We start from the raw sequence: 12,706 nt of genomic DNA on the forward strand, positions 1-12,706 counted from the left end.
GAATGGGAAAATATGTCAAAACAAAGGCTGAAAAGATCGAGGTTTGATCCATACCCTCTTCAGCAGAGCTAAGAAATGTTACTTTTTGGACTATAGCTAACACAACCAATTACCACATGACCATTCTAGGAGCTACAGTTCAAGTATGTAGATTTTCCAAACTAGGCTCTTGAGTCACCACATCCATAGCCTCTCCTAAATCAGTGTTTCTCAATACTCCGAATGCCGCAACCCCTTAATACAGTTCCTCGTGTTGTGGTGACCCCCAACCATGACATGAATTTTGTTGCTACTTCATAACTGTAATTGGGCCAAACTTCCCACACAGAACCCCATGACCAACAGAAAATACTGTGTTTTCTGATGGTCTTTGGCCACCCCTCTGGCACCCTCACACGACCTCCCAGGGGTCCCGACCCCCAGGTTGAGAAGCACTGTCCTAAATGAACACTTGATCCTGTCCTGACAACCAGGTATGAACACTTAATGTACTTAATTTGCTTGTCTCAAATCTACTCAGAACACTCATACGTTACTCATAAGTCGCAAATCCACTCATAAATTACGATTCGCCAAAGAGAACCAATAAAAACAATATAAAATGAGTGGTGGTGACAATAAATAATTCAGTTGTATTAGAACTCCTGTGTGTCTCAACAGTGTGGCTCGTGTTCAGGCATCATGGGAGCTGTAGCCCAAACTATCAGGATGGCAACTATTTGGAAACAACAGCACTAAGACAGCTTTAAGGAGTAAAACTGTGCCAGTTGCCCTGAAACAAAGCAGAAGGTCTACAATGGGTATCTGAACAGGTTTAGCTCTTCTTCCAAACTCCAATGTTTCCCTCCTGACATAGCAGTTTTCAATCAATTACGGTATTTCTTGGCTAGACTCCAATACCAGAAGAGATGACAAAGGTAGAAAAGATCTCCAGGGGCTTCAACATTAACCCCACCCCACACCATATATACCCTTATAGTCCAATACCATTGGTATGTGAGAGATTTGTAACTCTATACTTCTAAACTATGACTTTGGAGGCTCGGCATATTTTTCATAATTGTACATTGCACACAACACATTGCTGAAAAGACTAGGGACATGCCAACTTACCTGTTTTAGGAGGGCAGAGGAGATGAGAATGTCATTCATGAAAAAGCAAGAAGGCCTTGGGTACTCCTCAAGAGAGGCAAAGCAGACGTGTTCAAGAATAGTCTTCTTTCTTTCATAGGCAAACTCTTCTATAGCCTATTCCCTAGAAATTAAAAAAAGAACAACTTCATTTCACAGTAACCACCGTCTCGTCAGCATTTCACTGCCTGGTGCCAACCATTGACTACAAGGTCCAGTAGTTGTGCATCTCTTGATTCACTGGACAGCTGTGCCTCTTAGCTTCCAAAAAGAACAACAGGGCTCCAAGTTCCTCTCAGATAGTATATCCAAGGGATATATGATGTCTGCTTTCTCCCACTGGCCATGAGATCAAGGGTCAGGAGAAGACTGCCTCTCAGGACAGACAGCCCAGAAAAGGGAAGGCCAGCGTGGTCCTAGCCAGGAGCCAAAGGAGGACTCCGCAAGGAGCTTGTTTCTTCCCTTCCTGCCAGAAATGCCCTCTGTAACTCAGAATGAGTTTGTTTCTCCCACAATCCCTTTTTACGCTGTGCCTTGATTTTTAGATTGTCAGCCTGAGGGCAGGAACTGTCTTTCTTATTATGAATAGTTGTAAACGGCTCTGAGAGCATTTTTCAGTTGAAGAGTTGAATAAACATGATTTAGATCAGGGCTGGGGAATATGTGGACTTTCAGATATTGTTTGATTGCTACTTTCTTCATACTAGAAGTCTCATCATCTCTTAATGATACTGTTTAAGGCTGATGAGAGCTGCATGTCAATGACACCTGGAGGATAAAATTTCCCACTTCTCCTTGAAATCAATGCTTAAAGGTCTCAAGGCCAAGCCCTTTGAGGAGCACCTTACGAAGCTGGGTCTGTTTAGCTTGGAGAAAGGCCAAGAGAAGGGGGCATGAGAGCCATGTTTCAATATTTGAAAGGGTGTCCCAATGAGGAGGAGGCAGGTAAGCTGTGTTTTCTGCCGCTCCAGAAACTTGGACTCAATGGGGCAATGGATTCAAACTGCAGGAAAAGAGATTACACCTGAACAGTAGGAAGAACTATCAAACTATGGAATATCTGCTGCCTGGAAATTTGGTGATAGCTCCTGAATACAAGGAGACCCCGGTGGTGCCGAGGGTTAAACCTTGTGTTGGCAGAACGGAAGATCAGCAGGTCAGAGAAGATCAACAGGTCAAAGGTTCGAATCCAGGGAGAGTGGGTGGAGTTTCCTCTGTCAGCTCCAGCTCCCCATGTGGGGTGAAGAGAGAAGCCTCCCACAAGAATGATAAAACATCAAAACATCTAGACATCCCCTTGGCAATGTCCTCGCAGACGGCCAATTCTCTCACACCAGAAGCGATTTGCAGTTTCTCAAGTCGCTCCTTACATGGAAAAAAAACCCTGAACACAAGGGGGGCAGCATAGAGGTGCTCTTAAGGGTTATACCAGGCATGGGCAAACTTGGGCCCTCCAGGTGTTTTGGGCTCCCACAATTCCTATCAGCCTCAAGCCCTTTCCTTTTCCCCCTCAGCCACTTAAGGAAGGGGCCTGAGGTTGCTAGGAATTGTGGGAGTTGAAGTCCAAAACACCTGGAGGGTCCAAGTTTGCCCATGCCCGGTGTCACCCATACAACCATGTTGGCTTAAATGACTGAGAGGGAAAAGGAAGGGGGCTGAGACTGCTAGGAATTTTGGGAGTTGAAGTCCAAAACACCTGGAGGGCCCAAGTTTGCCCATGCCTGGGTTACACCAAAGGCCAAGGATGGGTTTTGAGGAGGGAATGGAAGAGAACACAGATGAGGAATCACAAGTGAATTTACTGGGAAGCAGTTCAATCTATGGGAGGAGGGGGTAAGAGCCTGTTGAGGCCTCAAAATCATTTTCTGGCCCAATAGTAAAACTGTAAAAGAATCTCAGGGAAAGAAGGGAGTCTATAATGTTTATAAAAGCTTCCCTTTCCTAAAAGCCATGTGCAATCTCAGCTTGAAAACATCGCATCGGAAATAAATAAATAAAATGAACATAGTTTACAGCTTTTCAAATGACAATGATATCTTCTAGGCCCAGTTCTAGGTAAATTCTGAAATTCTGAATCACAACACAACTCCGAGAGACTAAAATGTGATTTTTACCTGAAAATATTAACTTTTGGTTAATATTTTAAAATGACCAACATATGTGTCAAAGCTCTGCTCAACAATCACTTCATATCCTGCTTCTCTCCTGGAAGTTGTATCCCTTCACTATTCATTGCAACTGTTTGGCAGCAACCCACTTTCTCCCCACCAAGGGCTTTGACTAAATATCACCTCCAGCCAGGAATGGAAACACAGGCAGGCATAGGAACATCAAGCATGGACACCCCTTGGGTCGAATCTATACATATAATAAAAGTGATAATCTGTGTGTATGTGGCAGAGCTGTCCACTCACACAGACAACCACCCGCCTCCACAAACAGCTTTAACCCATGGTGCTGAAGAGCCACCCAAAGCACTCCCTCCAAGGACATTGTAGGTTATAGTGGGTGCCATGAACAATGTTCTCCCCAAACACCATACTGCCCACCACCAAAGTGAAGGCTTTCATTTGGGGACAATTTCATCCTAGATGTTCTGTTTTTCCTCCAGAATGGACATCCCAGGGTTCCTTACTCTTTCCATTGCTGTGGAATTTGCATGACCCTGCCCACTACCTTTCCTTTAACTCCTTACTACCCTTTCCTATGGCAAACAGGAATTGATCAGCAGACCGAACGTCTCCAACGGTGAATACAAGCGGAGTTGACTGGCTTTTTCTAATAAACGGTGTTACTAACTAACTAAATGGTATTACCTAGCACCCCAAAACAAACAATGCCTTTTTCAAATAACCCAGGCATTGCCAGGTACCCAAGCTAGTTATTAATAAAATATAGCTGGGGCCGCTGCGGGCAACAGCCACGCCGGACGGGAGCCCACCATTTCCTTAAGATTGGTTATGGAAACATTCGAGGATATGGAGGAGGCAAGCAGCAGCTACCAGTGCCTTTAGCAACAATCTCCACCCCCCATTTTTTATCTACAAGTTTATCACAAAGAACCCCTTTAATAAACATGCACCATGGTGCGTTATTCTCTACTTTTGATTCTTTGTTTCCTTGCTTTGTCTCTTTCTCTTTTGCCTTTGCGTATGGCAGCCACTTGGCCCCATGGCCCTCACAGCTCTCAGAGCAGGGCTCTTTTTTCCCTTTTCCCCTACAGTTACCGAGCCTCTGCCCCAATGAACCCCGTACCAACCCTATCTTTGTGGACACCCCGATTCCCGTGGCCAAGAGCCTCAGTATCTGTGGATCCCCAATGTGTACTTATCTAATGTGTTATATTTATATCTTCATATAAAACCTTTTTGTAGTATGAGGCCACACAGCAATACCTCGCTGACCCTTCATCAGCACCTCTTGACCCAGGGATTTCCTCCAGCAGTTTTCTTGGTCATCACCTCTCTGCAAAGGACTCAAGCACCTATCTTCTCCGGGGCCAATCAATTTCTATTGGCCCCATAAACCCAGCTGCATTCACCTTCCTTAAGCTAGAAGGACTGGGGGGGAAGGGGTTGGGAGGAAGGCATTGCATGTGTGTTGGTGTTGATAGTTGTTCTGCGAAAATGGAACTGACACTGTTGGTGGAAAAATAATGACCACGACTAGTGTGAAAAAGAGAACTCACCCTTTGGTTCACTTGAGCTAGGTATCTGTACGGTGAGAGTAAGCTGGAAATAAGCATTCATCCCTACCCTCGCCTCCGTTGGATCATAATTAACTCTACTCCCACGAGTACTTCCATTGTTGTTCCTTTGCCAGTAAAGTGTATTTACTCCCAATGCACAACATCAGGGCTGTTTGTTTCTCCCTTCTAAAGAGTCACATTGTCTCCTTAACAACCCCCCTACGCAAGTAGAAGGAGATTACTTTGACTAGAAAAAGAGGTCTCTTGAGTCCCTGGGATTCCATAGCAAAAGGGCTTGAATACAGGCAGTCCCTGAGTTACAAATATCCGACTTATAAATCACTCATATTTAAGAACGGGGGGGGGGGGGGGAGTGTGTTTGTGTGAGAGAAAGAGACAACAAGAATTGAGAGAAATTCTACCCCTATGAAGGGAAATTCACTCCTGGAAGAGTTATCATGGGGAAAAGCTGTCTCAACTGAAGCTTTATCACCAAGCCTTGTTTCCACAACAAGAAAGTGAGGTGGGATCTTCTGAACAGGGGTACAGACAGCAAAACAAATGCCACAGGGGTGGTGACCCTTCCCTATGCTATCCAAAGCTTGCATATAGGGCACTGCATATCCAAAGCTTGCATATCCCCTTGACATTAAGTTGGGCTGAGTCCAGCTCTGGGAGGTGGTGCTCATCTCCATTTCTAAGCTGAAGAGCCAGCATTATCCAAGACATCTCCAAGGTCATGTGGCCAGCATGACTGCATGAAATACCATTACCTTCCCGCAGAAGCGGTACCTATTGATCTACTCATATTTGCATATTTTCAAACTACTAGGTTGGCAGCAGCTGGGGATAACAACGGGAGTCTACCCCATCCCGCGGATTATAACCACCAACCTTCCAATCAGCAAGTTATGCAGCTTAGTGATTTAACCCGCTGCGCCACCACAGCCCCCTAAAGCTTGCATGTATGTATGTGTGTGTATATATATAAATATATATATACACATGAAGTTACACTAAAAAATGTGCCTGTTTCTACTTACATACACATTCAACTTAAGAACAAACCTACAGAATCTTTTTTGTACCTTGGGGACTGCCTGTACATCTCACTGCCTTCCAAAGTAAGCAAGCAGAGGACGTACAAGAACACTAGGGGGCAGCAGAAATGATTGGCACTTTTTCTGCCTCTATGGCACTGGCAGGGGACCATGCCCTCCCAGATGTTGGCATTCCAACTCAAAGTGGTTTACAATAACAACAAACACACACAAAAGCCCCAATTGCTCAAAACAATTAATAAATAAAAAACAATAAAATAATTCATTGAACAGTTTCTTAAAAATCAAAGATGACCGACAGCAATCAGGGAAATGACTGTAAATTGTCCTTCGTTGGCTGTGGAAACACCCAAAGCTCATGCCTGTAAATTGTCCCACCCACCCCCCACCCCCACGTCTCAACGGAGAAATCACTCCATGGGATGAATCCCAGAAGAGAGCATGTCTTCCTCCTCGGCACAACCAAGTGAGGCTCACCAGAACTGGGAAGGCTCCCAGAAAGTCTCACATATTAGTCAAGCAAAACAGACAAGACAGTGCCTGACTTCCTACTTCCAGACTAAAAAAGATACAATGCCAAAAGAAAAGGCAATCAGGAGGAAAAGGGAAAACAAGAACATTTGGGCACAAGTTCTTAATATGAAGGGGATCTTTGGGCTGGTGGATGACAGCTGTGCAAGTTTACGCTGCTTGACAGTGGATCTGGATGTCTCAAGCAGACATCTGAGATCCATGCAGCTGGAGAAGGGATCTTCTGAAAACTTTAGGAGACTCGGGACTGCAGCCAGTTCTAGCTCAGAATGCAGTGTTGTTAAATAAACTGGATGAATCATGTGTACAGATGGGATCTATATTCTTTTTTTCCCAAAGGTTTTTGCTCTGGCACTTTAGTGAAGAAATACTTTCCAATCTGCTTGATGCATTGTCTCAGGATGCTGCCAGTTAATTTTTTCTCATTTCCAACCAAAGCAGCCAATGTCGAGTTGTTCTGCATCCATCATCCTGTCCAGATGCTGATCAACCTGCACAAGAATGGTACCATGTCCCCACAATCACCATTTGGTATGAATCGGTTCATTTCACACATATACAAACAGACACCAATCACTGCCAGGAAGTAACATGGCAGCGAGTGCTAAGGCATCTTAAAGACTGATGGTTTAACTCTGAGTCCACTTAATCCAGAGGCTCTACCTCATCCAGACAACAAAACACACACACTGGAAAAGTGGGAAAACTCTTTCATCATCCTGATCTCAGTTACGAAGCATTTCAGAATAAACTATGCACTTTCCTGTTGTAATCTGGTACACACTTCCATTTGGGAAGACTCAAAAGTAAAATAAATAAATAAATAAATAAATAATGGGCATTTTTTTAATTTCCAGTGTTCATCAAGTAATGTCACATATAGTAGGCAGGGTAGACAAATATAGTAAATAAATAAATAAATAGCAGGCAGGTAGGAACTGGCTCGTCCTGAAGTTTGCATGGTCAATGTCTTAAGACAAAACGTAAAAAGCACTTCCAGACATCCAAATGGTACCGTAATTATACACACCTGTAAGAAGCCACTGCTAATGAATACATGAATTCCCAGCACTAAACACACCTCAATGCAATCTGGAGTAATTCAAGGCAGATGGAACCCATCCCTGACTGAACACAACAGGAAGCGGTCTCCACTTTTACACTACACTATTACAACACATTGAATGGGGAGGGGTTACTGCCCAAGACAACATGTTTGTTGTCACAGAAGATGACGCTCCAGCGCCACACACAACACACATAGCCAGCCTGGTTCCCTCAAGTGTGGCTTGAAAAATCTCCGTGCCTCTTTCACCTGTTGCAAAAGTTATACAAAATGAACACCCACCCACCACCACCACATTACACATTGCTAGAGACTGGGTTTAATCTGAACCATTAACTTGCAACCTGGTTTTCATGCCACCGTCCAGCTCTGGAACGTATAAACAAGTGGGATACACTGCCGGGGAGTCTGGTGGGGCCTCCTCCCTTCTTTGGAGGCTTTTACGCAGAGGCTGGATAGAGTGCTTGGACTGTATTTTTCAGCCTAGGAGAAGGGGGACTGGACTGGATGGCCCTTGTAAATGTCTCTTCCAACTCTCTGTTTCTATGAGACACCACACCCATCTATATCTAAGATACACTGGTCCAGAGAGCTGGTCCGTGCCTCCCTGCCTCACCTAGTTGGGTCTGTTTAGCCTGCAGACGGGAAGATTGAACAGAGACATAAAAGTCACGTTTGACCATTTGAAAAGATAGCATAAGGAAGAGGAAGCAGGCTTGTTTCCTGCTGCCTTGGAGACTAGGACTCCAAGCAATGGGTTCAAATGACAGAGAAGGAGATCCCACCTAAACATGAGGAAGAACTTCCTTACTGCGAGAGCTATTCAACAATGGAACTCTCTGCCTTGGAGTCAGGTGGAGGCTACTTCTCGGGAGGTTTTTGAGCAGAGACTGGATGGACACCTGTTGGGGGTGCTTGGATTGTATATCCCTGCCTGGCAGAATGGGGTTGGACTGGATGGCCTTTGGAGTCTCTTCCAACTCCAGGTTTCCTGTTATTCTACTAGTTCTAAGCATGAAGTTGGGGAGGAGAGCACTATGTATGCCAAGGACAGGATATTCATGCACCATAGAGAAAAACGGTTAAAGAAACAATGAGACTTGGGGGTCGATATCACCAGAATCTACAGCAGGTGGGTTAGGGAACTCTGGGAAATGAAAAAGGGCCTTTCCTTGCTGCCTGCTGCCCCAGAAGAGCCAAGGACTGTGAGGGAAGGGGAGAGCAGGAGGAGGTCAATGGAGAGCCAAGGACCTCAAAGCTCTGAGGCTGTTTGGAGAGAGGTGCCCACTTGTTGCTTCAGGGCAAGTCTAGACCAGCGCTTCTTAAACTGTGGGCCCTGACCCCAAATGGGGTGTGCTTAGCTGAGGATCCTGAAAAATATGGCAATGGTCAAGGTTTCCTCCACTCCACCTAGTGGCTGTTGTAAGCACTGACCCAGATCCATTGTGCAGGGCTTACAGCGGACTTTGCAGAAGAGTTTTGACCACATTGTTATTATTTAATTGTTTTTGACTTTTATAATGCTCTTTTTAAACTGTAGGAGGCCCCAGTGGCGCAATGGGTTAAACCGCTGAGCTGCTGGGAACTTGCTGAGCAAAGGGAGTGGGGTGAGCTCCCACTGTTAGCCCCAGCTTCCGCCAACCTAGCAGTTTGCAAACATGCAAATATGAGTAGATCAATAGGTACCGCTCCGATGGGAATGTGATGGCGCTCCATGCAGTCATGCTGGCCACATGACCTTGCAGGTGTCTATGGACAATGCCAGCTCTTCGGCTGAGAAATGGAGATGAGCACCAACCCCCAGAGTTGGACTCGACTGGACTTAATGTCTGGGGAAAAGCTTTACCCTTTTTGTTGTTGTTCATTTGTTCAGTCGTTTCCAACTCTTCGTGACCTCATGGACCAGTCCACGCCAGAGCTACCTGTCGGCCGTCAAAACCCCCAGCTCCTTCAAGGTCAATTCAGTCACTTCAAGGATGCCATCCATCCATCTTGCCCTTGGTTGGCCCCTCTTCCTTTTTCCTTCCATTTCCCCAGCATAATTGTCTTCTCTAAGCTTTCCTTTCTTCTCATGATGTGGCCAAAGTACTTCATCTTTGCCTCTACTATCCTTTCCTCCAATGAGCAGTCGGGCTTTATTTCCTGAAGTATGGACTGGTTGGATCTTCTGGCAGTCCAAGGCACTCTCAGAACTTTCCTCCAACACCACAGTTCATAAGGATCTATCTTCCTTCGCTCAGCATACCCTAAGGTCCAGCTCTCACATCCGTAGGTGACCCTTTACCCTTTACCTTTACCTAACTTTTATACTGCTCTTTTTAAACTGTTTAGGGTGGATAGATGTTAGCCGCCTTGAGTTCCCATGGAGAGAAAGGCAGTACATAAATAATGATAATAATAATAATAATAATAATAATAAGAGGCTTCAGCTGCACTTCAGAACAATCAGCATGTTTACTGAGTCATGCAAATACTGCCGTATTGACTTGAGTCTCATTTGCCAGTGACTCTTAATGCGCACCTCCATTTTCAAAACCCTGAAACCAAAAATAAGGATTTGCTACCGAATGTCATGCGCATAAAGTGGGCCAAAGTGCCCTCTGCCATTTGGCACTACAGTGGCTTTCTGCTTAGAATGTCTTCTCAGAACACCAAAGCTTCCAGCAATGGAAAAGAAAACCTGGGGGTGCATCTATGCTGTAGAATGGGTCCATTTTCACTGCCCTGGCTCCATGGTATGAAATCATGTAGTTTAATAAGGTTTCTCTGCCAAAGGGTGCTGAAGCCTCACCACATCACACATCCTAGCATGGCATAAGCATTAGAGTTGTGACCATTAAATGACAACTGATCCATGTCCCTCAAAGAGGAGCTCCAGGGGAAGCGTCCCACTTTAGCTTCAGCTCTGTACTAAGATGACAGTTTGATGTGAATCTAATGCGCACCCTCAGTTGAGCTGGGGGAAAAAAGTGAGCATGAGACTCAAGCAAATTGGTTCATTTCTTCTTTGAATGGTATAGCTATTTTATACACCTATATACAGGCAGTCCCCAGACCTCATGCTCTTATGAGTATCTCTCTCCTTTTGACTATGTGACCTATTGATAGTTGTTTTGTTATAAGAGAGATGTCCTGGCCAGATGGCACATGGAATTATCTCAAACATATCTGAAACTGGACTGATATGTTTTGTACCTGTGTATGCTGAACAATAGGTACCACTTTGGAGGGAAGGTAACGGTGCTCCATGCAGTCATGCTGGCCACATGACCTAGGAGGTGTCTAAGTACAACGTCGGCTCTTCAGCTTAGAAATGGAGATGAGCACCACCCCGCAGAATCGGACTCCACTAGACTTAATGTCTATGCTGAACACAAACCATAAAAATGAACAAAATCTGGCTCCCATTATTTAAAAAAAACAACAACTCTAAAATCAGGACAGTAAATAAAGAACAACACTCGGAAAACAGGAGGATTCCAGGCAGGAAACAATCAGGGCCAGCTAACACCTCCCAACAAAGGATTCCCTGAGGCAGGAATCACCCAGGCCTTGAAGCTGCAATGCTTTTCAATGCTAATCATGGTGATTAATTGTACCCTTAACACTTGCGTTCAACAGACAAGAGTTCTTTCTCCCATCCTGGACATTATTCCACAGATAGATCAACCTCATTTTTCCTAGTTTCCAACAGACCTCACAACCTCCGGGGATGTCTGCCATAGATGTGGGTGAAACATCAGGAGATAATGCTTCTGGAGCAGGGCCAGACAGACCAGAAAACTCATAGCAACTCAGTGATTCCAGCCATAAAAGCCTTTGACAACACAGTGAGGGGGAATGTTCCGAAGAGGGGCACAGGCAGCAAAGGAAACCCCACAGTAGTGTTGACCCTTCCCAGAGGCAGCCCTAGGTAATTTTCAACGGTAAGCAAACAGTATTTTGTCCCCCCTCCAACCAATCACTGATATATATATATATATATATATATATATTCTGTTCGCCGTGGGAGTTCTTTGTGCCATATTTGGATCAATTCCTTCATTGGCGGAGTTCAGAATGCTCTTTGATTGTAGGTGAACTATACATCCCAGTAACTACAACTTGCATATGTCAATGTCTATTTTCCTCCAAGAGCGCCTCAAGAGCGTCCCTGGGCAAAATCAACTATACTGCAAATAATTACTTTGCGTAATGGGTTGAGCTGCCCCTGATATGCGATCTAAATTTTGGGAAAACACCTTTTGGAGATCCTAACTTTTAGAAAAGCATGACTTTTCAGAAAAGAACCAAAACCCTTTTCTTGCGGTATACAACCAGATATAATTATGCCAGGCTATGGTTTCAGTTGTTAGAGTGAATAAACTTTCATTTCTGATCTACAAGGAAAACAAGAGATTTTGACAATGCATAAAAGAAGAAACAGCAGTGCTTCAGAAATGTTTAGTGCCCTATATATATATATATATATATATATACTCTCCCCCCCCCCCCAATAAAACAACTTTGATTTCGACCACGAAAGCCTTCGACAATACAAAGTGTAATATTATTATTATTATGATAACAAGGATTGATAACCCCTGAGGAGAACTCTTCCAGGAGCGGGTTTGCCTTCCTTCCGAGGGGGAGGTTTCTCTTCAGTGGGAGTCGCCTGTACCTGGCTCAGACCCCCTGGCATGGCATGGCATGGCATGGCAGCCTGGGCGAGGGGGAGTCGCCCTGCTCGCGAGGCCTCCGAGCCGCCCTGAGGCAGGGCAGGCTCGGCGCCCCCTGGCTCTTGGCTCCCCCTGCCCTCCGGAAGGCCCCCTCCTCCCCTCCCCTCCGCTCCGCTCCCCTCCCGCTCCCCCGCTCTCGCTTGCTACTCGCCTGCCGCCTCCGGCCCGCTCGCCCGCTCCGCCTCTGGCGCCCAGGCCCGGCCCCCCGACGGCACCGCCTCTGCCGCGCAAGTGGCCGCCTGGCGTCGCGAGGCGCGCCTTCCGCCTCGCGCCCAAACTTCGGCCCCTCAGGTGTGGCGCGCGCCCTTCCCCCCCCGAAGCCCCCGCCAGCCCCGCCCCCACTCCGGGCCCCAGGGAGGGAGGAGGAGCGGGTGGCGCGGGCCAGGTGGGCCCCCTCGGAGGGAGCCTGGCAACATCTGCACCCCTACAAGCAATAGGAAGGAGGAAGAGAAAGAGGAAAAGGAAGAAGGCAAGGAGGAAGGAAAAAGAAGACAAAGGAGGAAGAAGAGAA

The 12,706-nt window shown here is 45.9% G+C and overlaps 1 protein-coding gene across 2 annotated transcripts in view; it reads right to left on the reverse strand.

Annotated features, from left to right (window-relative positions):
- The window catches only part of NOS1 (nitric oxide synthase 1), a 220,834-nt gene extending 208,401 nt beyond the window's left edge, over positions 1–12,433 (reverse strand). For both annotated transcript variants that reach the window (XM_067473256.1, XM_067473257.1), the window contains exons 1-2: positions 12,347–12,433; positions 1,114–1,255 (exon numbers count right to left, since the gene is read on the reverse strand). The gene's annotated coding sequence lies outside the window, so the exon portion shown is untranslated. The remainder of the gene's footprint in view (positions 1–1,113; positions 1,256–12,346) is intronic.
- Between the last annotated feature and the right edge of the window lie 273 nt (positions 12,434–12,706).

This window comes from Anolis sagrei, chromosome X (genome assembly GCF_037176765.1).
Source record: "Anolis sagrei isolate rAnoSag1 chromosome X, rAnoSag1.mat, whole genome shotgun sequence".
NCBI classification, from domain to species: domain Eukaryota; kingdom Metazoa; phylum Chordata; class Lepidosauria; order Squamata; family Dactyloidae; genus Anolis; species Anolis sagrei.